The 9,691-nt window shown below is 44.2% G+C and overlaps 1 pseudogene; it reads right to left on the bottom strand.

Moving 5' to 3' along the window:
* Nucleotides 1–904: 904 nt before the first annotated feature.
* LOC131914138 (small ribosomal subunit protein uS5-like) lies at nt 905–1,916 on the bottom strand (annotated as a pseudogene).
* Between the last annotated feature and the right edge of the window lie 7,775 nt (nt 1,917–9,691).

Below are 9,691 nucleotides of genomic sequence, written 5' to 3'. Positions count from 1 at the left end.
ATGCATTTCCCAGGTGCCAAGCACAAAGAATATGAAGACTGTTCCTCTTGCTTCCTTGGAGCTTCTGAGCTGCAGTTATCATTTCTGTGGACTTTTTTAGTTCAGTATTCCCCATGAGCTCTTCTTTCTCTACTGGCCTTTACTTGCCAGTGTTCTGTGGACCATGTGCACTTTAGGAGCAGAGACAGGAAGATCCTGATATATACCCTGGGCTACACAGCAAATCACTGTTTCAAAAAGGGGGGAGGGGTGAAAAGGAATTACACAGCATAGTAAAAGGCAAAAGAAAAAAAATTTTTTTCTGACCTGCATCAGAATTAAACTTAGCTTGCTTCACACACTTTCCTAGAGAGTTGCCATGCTCAGTCATTGCTTGCGGTAAAACCAGATTATTAACAGCTCCTGAAATCTGCATACTTAACTCCCTTCAGATTCCCATGGTTGGCTCCCCAGGCTATTAGCTGTGTGTGTGTGTGTGTGTGTGTGTGTGTGTGTGTGTGTGTGTGTGTGTGTGTAAGATCTGGAGGTTGAAGGGATAAATGGTTACGAGGACAGATCGAGACACTCATAGTTTGAGGGACTGAACATTGAAACAGCCTATACTGGCTCTGGTGATGGTACCCCTGACTGCATTATATCATGGCATCATGGTTGGGAACACCACATCTGCCCTCACAACATGACCCTGTCTACAGAGTGTCTTTAAACTTGGTCCATTCCTTTCCTCCACTGCTACTGCAATGCAGGCCAGTAGACCTTATCTGGAATATGTCATATTTGTCTCTGTTTCAGTTAGGGTTTCTATTGCTGTGGAGAGACACCATGACCATGGCAACTTTTCAAAATTTTTTTTTAATAGATTTAATTCACTTTATTTATTTATTTATTTTTTTTATAAAAACCCTTATGTGATGGCCACAGTTGGAGCCTGATTCCTCTGAACAGAGACGCTGGTGTGGGTTTTCACAAGATGGTCAGTGAATTCCTGATAAGGAGACTTGGTGAACACTGTCTCTTTCCAGAGGTCAGGGGTCAGGTAGCTGGAGGTCTTAGAGATGGCATCAAAGGTGGCCTTGGCACAGTTGCCCGGAGTGGCAGTGCAGCCCCTGGCTGATGTGTAGCCGTCATCAATACCAGCCACCATCAGTAACTTCTTAGGCACAGGAGCAGAGATGATGCCAGTGCCTCTGGGGGCAGGGATGAGATGCACCAACACAGAGCCACAGCAGCCTGTCACTTTGCATAGGACAGTGTGGGCTTGCCAATCTTGTTCCCCCAGTAGCCTCTCTGCACAGGGACAATGGACAGCTTGGCCAAGATGATGGCCCCTTGGATGGCAGTGGCTACTTCCTTGGAGCACTTAACACCAAGACCAACCTGACCATTGTAGTTCCCAATAGCGACAAAAGCCTTGAACTTGGTCCGCTGGTCAGCCCGAGTCTGCTTCTGCACTGGCATGATTTTTAGAACCTCATCCTTTAGGGATGTGTCCAGGAAAAAGTCAATGATCTTGGATTTCTTGTTTTTGTTTTTGTTTTTTGAGACAGAGTTTCTCTGTGTAGCTTTGTGCCTTTTCTGGAACTTGCTTTGTAGAACAGGCTGGCCTTGAACTCACAGAGATCTGCCTGCCTCTGCCTCCCAAGTGCTGGGATGGGAAGGGAGAACAGGTAGATCTCCTCCAGGGACTTGATCTTCATGTCCTTAACCAGGTGGCCCAGCTTGGTGATGGGGATCCACTCCTTGTCTTTAGCTGTACCTCCACGAGCCCAGTGGCCTCGACCACCACGGCCACAGACTTGACCATGACCTCTGCCCTTAAGACCGCTGCTGAATCCTCTGCAGAAGTCGCCAGGGCCTCCTAATCCTGGGCCCCCGTGTCCTCTGGGCCCTCCTGCTGCACCAGCGTCATCCACCATTTGGCGTTTTCCTGAAGGAGCCCATGGAAACTCTTATAAAGGAAACCATTTGATGGAGGTGGCAGCTTACAGTTCAGAGGTTTAGTCTATTATCGTCATGGTGGGGAGCATGGCGTCAGGACGTATGGCAGCCTGCCTACAGATATGGTGCTGGATAATTCTACATCTTGATCCAAAGGCAACAGGAAGTGAACCAAGACATCTGGTGGTATCTTGAGCATATATGAGATCTCAGAACCTGCCTCCATAGTGACACATTTCTTCCAACAAGAGCACACCTACTCCAAAAAGGCCATGCCTCCTAATAGTGCCACTCCCCTTGGGGGCCATTTTCTTTCAAACCACCACAGCCTCTTCTGTTTCTAGTTCTCTCCCCTTTCAATCCCCCTCTGCCCCCCAAGGACTTACAGCCTCAGCAGTAGGAGTTCCAGCCTGAGCTCTCCTGGTTCCCTCTCCATCCTCTGTCACTGATATTACATGCATTGCTTGTCTTAGCTTATACTCTAAGGAGCTGAGGCTTAATTGTCCTTGCACTAAGTGAGTGTTTGACACACAGTAGTAATATCATAATTATATTAGGGTTCTCTAAAGGAGCAGAGCTGTTGGAATAAATCTATATATATAGAAAGAGGCTTTATTAGAGTGGCCTACAGGCTGTGGTCTTGCTAGTCCAACAGTGGCTGTCCACCAACAGAAAGTACAAGAAGCCAGCAGTTGGTTAGTCCACAAGTCTGGATGTCTCAGCTGGCCTTCAGTACATGCCAGGATCCTGAAGAAGTAGGCTCTAATGCCAGAGAAGGCAGGTACACACAAGGCCTAGGAGTCAGTATGATGGGGTCTAGAGTAGAGGTTTGTGTGTGGAGTATGCAACACCAGCAGTAGCCACTGCAGGACTCTTGAGGTGATTTGGAAAGACCTCACAGAGGAAATTGTGCTTAAGGTGAGCCTGGAAGAGTGAAGAGAAGTTGTTGTGAGGATTAGGAGGCTCCTCAGGTTGCTGAACGTCATGGGGAAGTTGGTTTTCAAAGAACTTGCTACAGATGGGCAAATGCAACACACAAGAGGCAGGTGGATGGATGGCTGGAGGGCTGGGCTAGAGTCTGATCAGGAAGATCTCATGTGCCATGTTGGGAGGTCTTGCTTTGTCTGGTATGCAACAGAGACTCACGAAAGGATTCTATATCTCTTCTTCAAATCAGATCAGATTTTAATCAGCCCACAACTGGTGAGCTGGTGTGCCTGGTTTGGAATAAGAAAAGATGGAGTAGAAAGACCAAGTAAGAGACCCAAGCCTGAGTTAACACTTGCGTGTGAAAAAATTTTCCCTGGGGAGACACAACACACACATCTACTCCCCCAAGACAGGGACCCCATGATAGACCAAAGTACAGATAGCACCAGTGTCCAACTTGGTGAACTAATGAGTTTTATTGGGATTATTACATGAGTATAGGTGAGAGATCACTTACAGGAGCAGAAATGACTCAAAGGCAGCTGCATCACCAAAGCCCACCCAGGACTGGTGACAGCTCACGAAAGCTGGAAAATCTGGAGCACACTGCACAGCCTGCAGGCAGCTCAATAGGTTGGAAAGTGTCCTTTCCAAGTTACTCAGTTGGTGTAAACCTCTTCCAGGCAGCTCAGGTGGTTTCTGCTTCTTCCCAGAAGCTTGGCTGGTCTCACAATCTTCTTTGCAACTTGGTTCATTGAGAATCTTCTTTGCAATTTGGCTTCTTTACCATGGCAGGGAGCGGCCTAATAAATCTGGTCAGTTTCAGGGACTTCCTGAAGCTAGTTTGAGTTGTTTATCTTGCAGCTTTAAGGAGCTTCCCTGCAGGATGGAAAGTTCCAGTCTCTGAGGAAACTGTTACAAAACAGCACTGCAGATTATTTTTTCCCATCTCAATAACTTCTCTGCTTTATGAAAGAGCTACACAGTCCCTGTGATTCCTTAAATGTGAACATGACTGTGCAATGAGGGGAGAATAGCAGACATGCTTAATAACCTCTTGGGATTAAATTCTAAAACCCAATACTGCCAGAATTCAGAGGGCGGGAACGACTGACTTTCCTGCTGTTCCTGACTCCCACCATTCTTCTTTACACATTGTCTTAATTTCCTCTATCACACCTCCCAGAGCTCCAGTCTTAGTATTCTGTGGTTAACTTGGCTCTGGGAAAATGTACAAGAAGTCATGGGAGACTGAAATGAAGGAGGATAGAGAGATCAGAGAAGATGTCAGAGAGTGTTTACATATATTATTGCAAAGGCAACTGGATGGTATTTCAAATGTATTTCAGCACCGGTCATATAAACATATTTATTTTTTAATATACCCCCTGTATCTTTCAATTAACTATATGTTGTACATAATATATTTCGATGCTTGTATCTCAGGATGGGAATAGCAGAAGCATATGTTAGCCGAGTTCTATTAACTCTAGAGACAATATCACTGAGTTACGAGATATTATGGCTACATGTTCCACTAACATATGTTACCCATAAGGAACCCTGGGATTTAATGTGGAATATAGTCCAGACTGGACTGGTAAGTGGATTGGAGGCAGACTGAAAAAAAAATGAAGATCTTCAGAATGAGAAGTGCTACTTATTATATTTGGGTCAGAAAAATCTTCCTTATGTAACCTAGCTGGATCTCCCTGCTGCCCAGCCTCTGTCTGAAATGGAGATTCCCATTGGTTCGGGACACTGCTCTTTTGTTCCACCATCTTTAGAAAACTTGACCCACATACATTGCCTTGGAGATTGTTAGATAAATACTTTATTTCTGAGTGGACATTTCTCTTAGTTCCCATGAGTCTGGGGTACTCTGTTTTATTCTTATTTCTTCATAACTTACATATTTGGAGATGGGTCCAATGGCCTGAACAACTACTCTGATAGTTAATCTTGATTATTGACTAGATTGGATTAAGGGATGCCCAAGAGATCAGGAGAGCACAGTCCTGGGTGCATCTGTGAAGGTATTTCAGAGGTGGTTAAGGAACGGTGTGTGTGTGTGTGTATGTGTGGGGTGAAGACACACCTCGAGGGGCCTGGATGGAATACAAAAGAGAAGCAGAAAGCCCCACTGTTTGTGTTCCCCTCTCTTTCTGTCTGCCTGTCTCTGTCGTTTTGTGTCTTTTTCTCCCCCTCCTTTTTTCTTGGCTGCTATGAAGTGAATAATCTCCTCTCAAATGCCTACCATCATGTTTTGTTTCATCAAGACCCAGAAACAAAGAACCAGCTGACCATGGATGAAAACCTTTGGAACTGTGTGCGCCAACAGATCCCCTGTCCTTTAAGTGGATTCTCTTGGGCATGTTTTCCCAGGGGTAAAAACCACAGCTCTGGCAGCCGGTGACCTTGTGGAAAGGACTTGTTCTTTGAGGGCTCCACTTCCTCAGTTACTAGATGAGGCTCAGGTTTTGCTTGTCCTCAGTCTCCCTTCCAACTGCAGACTCGTTGATTCCGGGCATTCAAAACACCACCTCCAAGGGGGGGTTTCAAGAGCTTCAGTCTGCTGCTTCTCAAACAAAAGGAGACGTGTCATATTGATTTTGTACTTTGGAAACTTCTGTGTTTCTCCACTCCCCTTTGGAAGTTCCTTGCCCAAGGCATGTCTACCTATTTTTCCATCTGTAGGCTGTCCTTCCGTGGGAGAACAGATCATTGGGAAATCCAGGCAGAGAGATTTGCAACTGTCTCCGGGATTTTCTTAGTTCACTCAGTGCTAAAAGAAGTTTTTGATGTCAGGGACCAGGAAAATGATACTGGAATGTTCTTGTGCTAATTTATTTACCGTGCTGTCCCCGACATACTTAGCAAAGGCGTCCATTTTGAACTCTGTGTTGTGGCCCAGTGGGTAGCTCTCGCTGTTTCAGGCCTTGAGGAGGGACATCTAGACTCCTTTAGGAAGGTGGTATAATACGGCTGTTGTCTCAGCTAACAGAGGTTTTTCTATACGCACATTAGTGAACTGTATTTATAGATTGCAAGTTTGTGTAGACTACACATGGTTTGCCTTCATAGCAACTTGAGAAAGGACATTGTATTATCAACCCCATTTTGCATATAAGAAAACTGACTTTTGTAAGAGTTGATAAGTGTCGAAAGCTTGGTTTGGCTTAGGGCTAGGGACAGTGGGCTGGTTGCTCCTGGGCTTCGGATCCCATCGAGATCCTCAACAGCTGAGTTCCTGATCCAGTTGCTTGGGTGGATTCAGTGGTAGACAGTATTTTCAGTTCAGTTTATAACTGCCCGTGGCAGTTTGTGCTCAGAGGCAAAGCACGGTCCTCATCCTTAAAAGGTGTGTGGTCCAGACCAGGGGGTTGTGCTCATGTTTACTAGAAAATAAATATATAGTACAGGGCTGTCCAGCAGTTTCATGGAGGAAGAGGGAGAGACAATTATAGGTCGAATTTGGAGGCTTTGGATGAGATGGGAGATGGCTGGTGGCCAGGGGGACTTACAAGGATGATCTTGAGGCAGGGCCTGTGTCCTTCCCTGTTCCTCTTCTCCTCCTCCTGTTCAATGTTTGCTATTTCCTCATTGTATTCCAGGAGTATGGAATCAAGACAGTCTAATGGTGAGACCATGTGCAGAAGTGGGAGACAGGTGTTTTCTGAAGCCTCTTTGTGGGTGATGAGGAAGCTGTCCATCAGAAGGCCAAGTGCCTGACAGGCTTTGGGGTGGGAGGGGAGCAGAGCTAGAATGTGGGATGCCCCAAATTCGGTCTTGACGCTGAACCATAGCCACGGAGAGTCTGGTTTCTAAACAAGGGAATAGCATTCTGAAACCATGTGGCAGTGACTTTTTTAGGTAAGAGAAATTAGGGGAGGAGAGAGGAATATGCTTTGTGCCAAAAACAAGTCTGTGTTAAATGTGTTGAACTCTTTGAAACCAACTTTGGAGAACTCTCCCACACTGTCATCCCACTGCCTCTCTCCACCCAGAACTCATTCAACAGTGATATAGTTAGCACTGGCAGCCATATTGACTGCTAGGGTCCCATTGCTTCCTAGGTTCTTTAAAGTGGTCTCCACAAGTTTAAGGAATTTCTCTGGGTCCTGATGAGATGATGACTCCCCACCCTGAATCTAGAGATGCACTCTAACCTCTAGAACACACTCCTTGGTGACTACAGAGCTGAAAGTTCTGTCATTTTCTGGGGTTAAGTATGTGAATGACTTTTTCCACCTTCCTTTTGGAAAACTTCCTCTCTCTAGGAAGGCCAAATTCAGTCTAAGAAATAAAATGGGCAACCTAAAAAGGAAAGTAGGAAGATACTTAACTACTGGGAAAGAACTGTGATGGATTATTTAGCAGACTATGCAAGCAAAATCCAAAGATTCCAGGAAACATAAGATAGGCTTCTTGTTCAACATAGACCTCTTTGCTGCTGAACCTGAAATACAGAAATATTCAGAAAAACAATCACTTTTTTTAAAAAGTAATTTTTATAATTGAAAAGGAAGAGAGAGAGAAAGATCAGATATCTAACAAAAACAAGAATTATTTTAATCAATTATGGTCCATTCATAAAATAGAATTCTATGCAGCAGTTAAAAAGAAATATGGTAGAGCTGTGCATAGGTTTATTGGAGCTGACAGGAAGTTGAACACCAGGGATTGGGTTTCTTAAAGTTCTGGAGGCTACAAGTCCAAGAGCAAGGGGTCGTCAGGGTTGGTTTCTTCTGAGCCACACTTGGCCTCATCTTCTCTCTGTGTGTCTCTATTTTATTATTTCCTCCTCCCTCCCTCATTGCACCGCTTCTCCTGGATGGTTATGTGCTGCAATGGCTTGATTATGTTTGTCTCCTCAGAAACTTAAGCTGATTGTAATGTTTAGAGGTAGGGGCCTCTGGGAGGCAATTTGGTTAGATAAATTTACCAGAGTAGAGCATATTATTGAATCTCAATTCCTGTATAAGGAGAGAGAGACCAGAGGGGACACACACACACACACACACACACACACACACACACACACACACCACTCCCCTTGGCAATGGCTTCTCTAAACATCTGAGTCACACTTGCAATTGGGAAAATAATAAGACTTTTTGTGACAGTCAATTAGACAATGAAACAATGTCAATTAGGAACAATGCCTGGAACCTGTACCAGCTGGTTTTATGTCAACTTGACACAAGCTAGAGTTTTTAGAAGAGAAAGCCTTAATTGAGAAGATGCTTCCCAAAGACCCAGCTGTAGGCAAGCCTGTAGACATTTTCTTAATTAGTGATTGAATGATTGATGGGGGAGGGCCCAGCCCATTATGGGTGGTGCCATCCCTGGTCTGGTGGTCCTGTGTTCTATAAGAAAGTAGACTGAGCAAACCATGAGAAACAAACCAGTAAACAGCATCCTCCATGGCTTCTGCATCAGGTCCTGTTTCTAGGTTCCTGTGCTGCTTGAGTTCCTGTCATGACTTCCTTTGATGATGACCTGTATTGTGGAAGTTTAAGTCAAATAAACCCTTTCTTTTCTAAGTTGATTTGGTCATTGTGTTCTGTTACCATAGCAATAGTAACCCTAAGACAGCACCTGGTAAGACTAACAACTGGTAACTATTTTTATTACTATAATAATAAAGGAGAAAAAAATCTCACTTGCAAAGTTGGGGCAATAGGTATGGTGTTCTTAATCCCAGGGTGTTGTCAATGAAATACTATGCAGTTTAACTGATCAAACAGTGGAGAGTCTATCATACATTCAATGCACCGTGCTAAAATCTGCAGCAGAACAATGGTATAAGGCCAAAGCATGCTTATCCATAGCTTGACAATAGCCAGCTATGAGTTCATCTATACAATCAATCACATCTATATAATCACAGCAGTATTATGACAGTTTAATGAGGAAATAAATCACTTGGAATTCAATACATGGCAATAATAATTGGCTTTTGTTTGTTTGTTTATCTTTTCTAGTAAAACATACCTGGAAAGTAAATTTAGAAGGAAGCTCAAATATTGTTTTAACTTCAGCTCAGTGGCTGCCCTTAATCTGTTGCTATCTCAGCCAGCAATTGCAACTCCACAATTACTGCCTTCTTCTCTAGCAGCGACCTGTCTGCTCAGACCACAGGCTGGCAGGAATTCCGCTTCTGCAGGCACTGGCCCTGTAGCTGCCACTAAAGGTAGCTTTAACTAAATCTCTATTGTTTATTTCTAAATAAGATTCAAGATTCAAAGGCTGGAGTAGAACCTGCTAGCTCAGAGATGTTGGGTTGCAATTAGCTAACCTTCCCTCCTTGCTGGTGTCTCTAAAAGACCCATGCTTCCACTCTGACATAGTAGAAAAAGCTGCACCACTCCAAACCCCACCCTCCTACTTCCTGTGTCTCTCTATCTCTCCCAGATGCCCTCCGAGACTCTATGATTACTTTCTGTCAACTCGTTGCTAATGCAGCCTCCTGACCCAAGGTTCCTTTTATTTAATTAACATAAATGCAAATTCAGAGTTCACAGTGGGATCGAATATTTCTCAACACTTAAAAAAATGTAGATTTAGGAATATTATGGAAAGTATCACTAAGGTATCCATCCATGGTTAACTAGTGTTGGAATTTAATGCATGTGCCACCACACCTGGCTGTTTCCAGTGTGTCCTTGAACTCACAGAGATCCAGACACAAGTGATAGGGTTAAAGGCGTGTGCTACCACCATCGCCTGACTTCTCTGTTTACTTATAATGGCTTTTCCTATCCCTCTGATCTCCAGGCAAGCTTTATTTATTAAAGCACAAATAAAATATCACCACATT

This window comes from Peromyscus eremicus, chromosome 7 (assembly GCF_949786415.1).
Source record: "Peromyscus eremicus chromosome 7, PerEre_H2_v1, whole genome shotgun sequence".
NCBI lineage: Eukaryota > Metazoa > Chordata > Mammalia > Rodentia > Cricetidae > Peromyscus > Peromyscus eremicus.
Note: the sequence above shows the minus strand (reverse complement) of the source record. Positions and strands in the feature narration are given on the sequence as shown.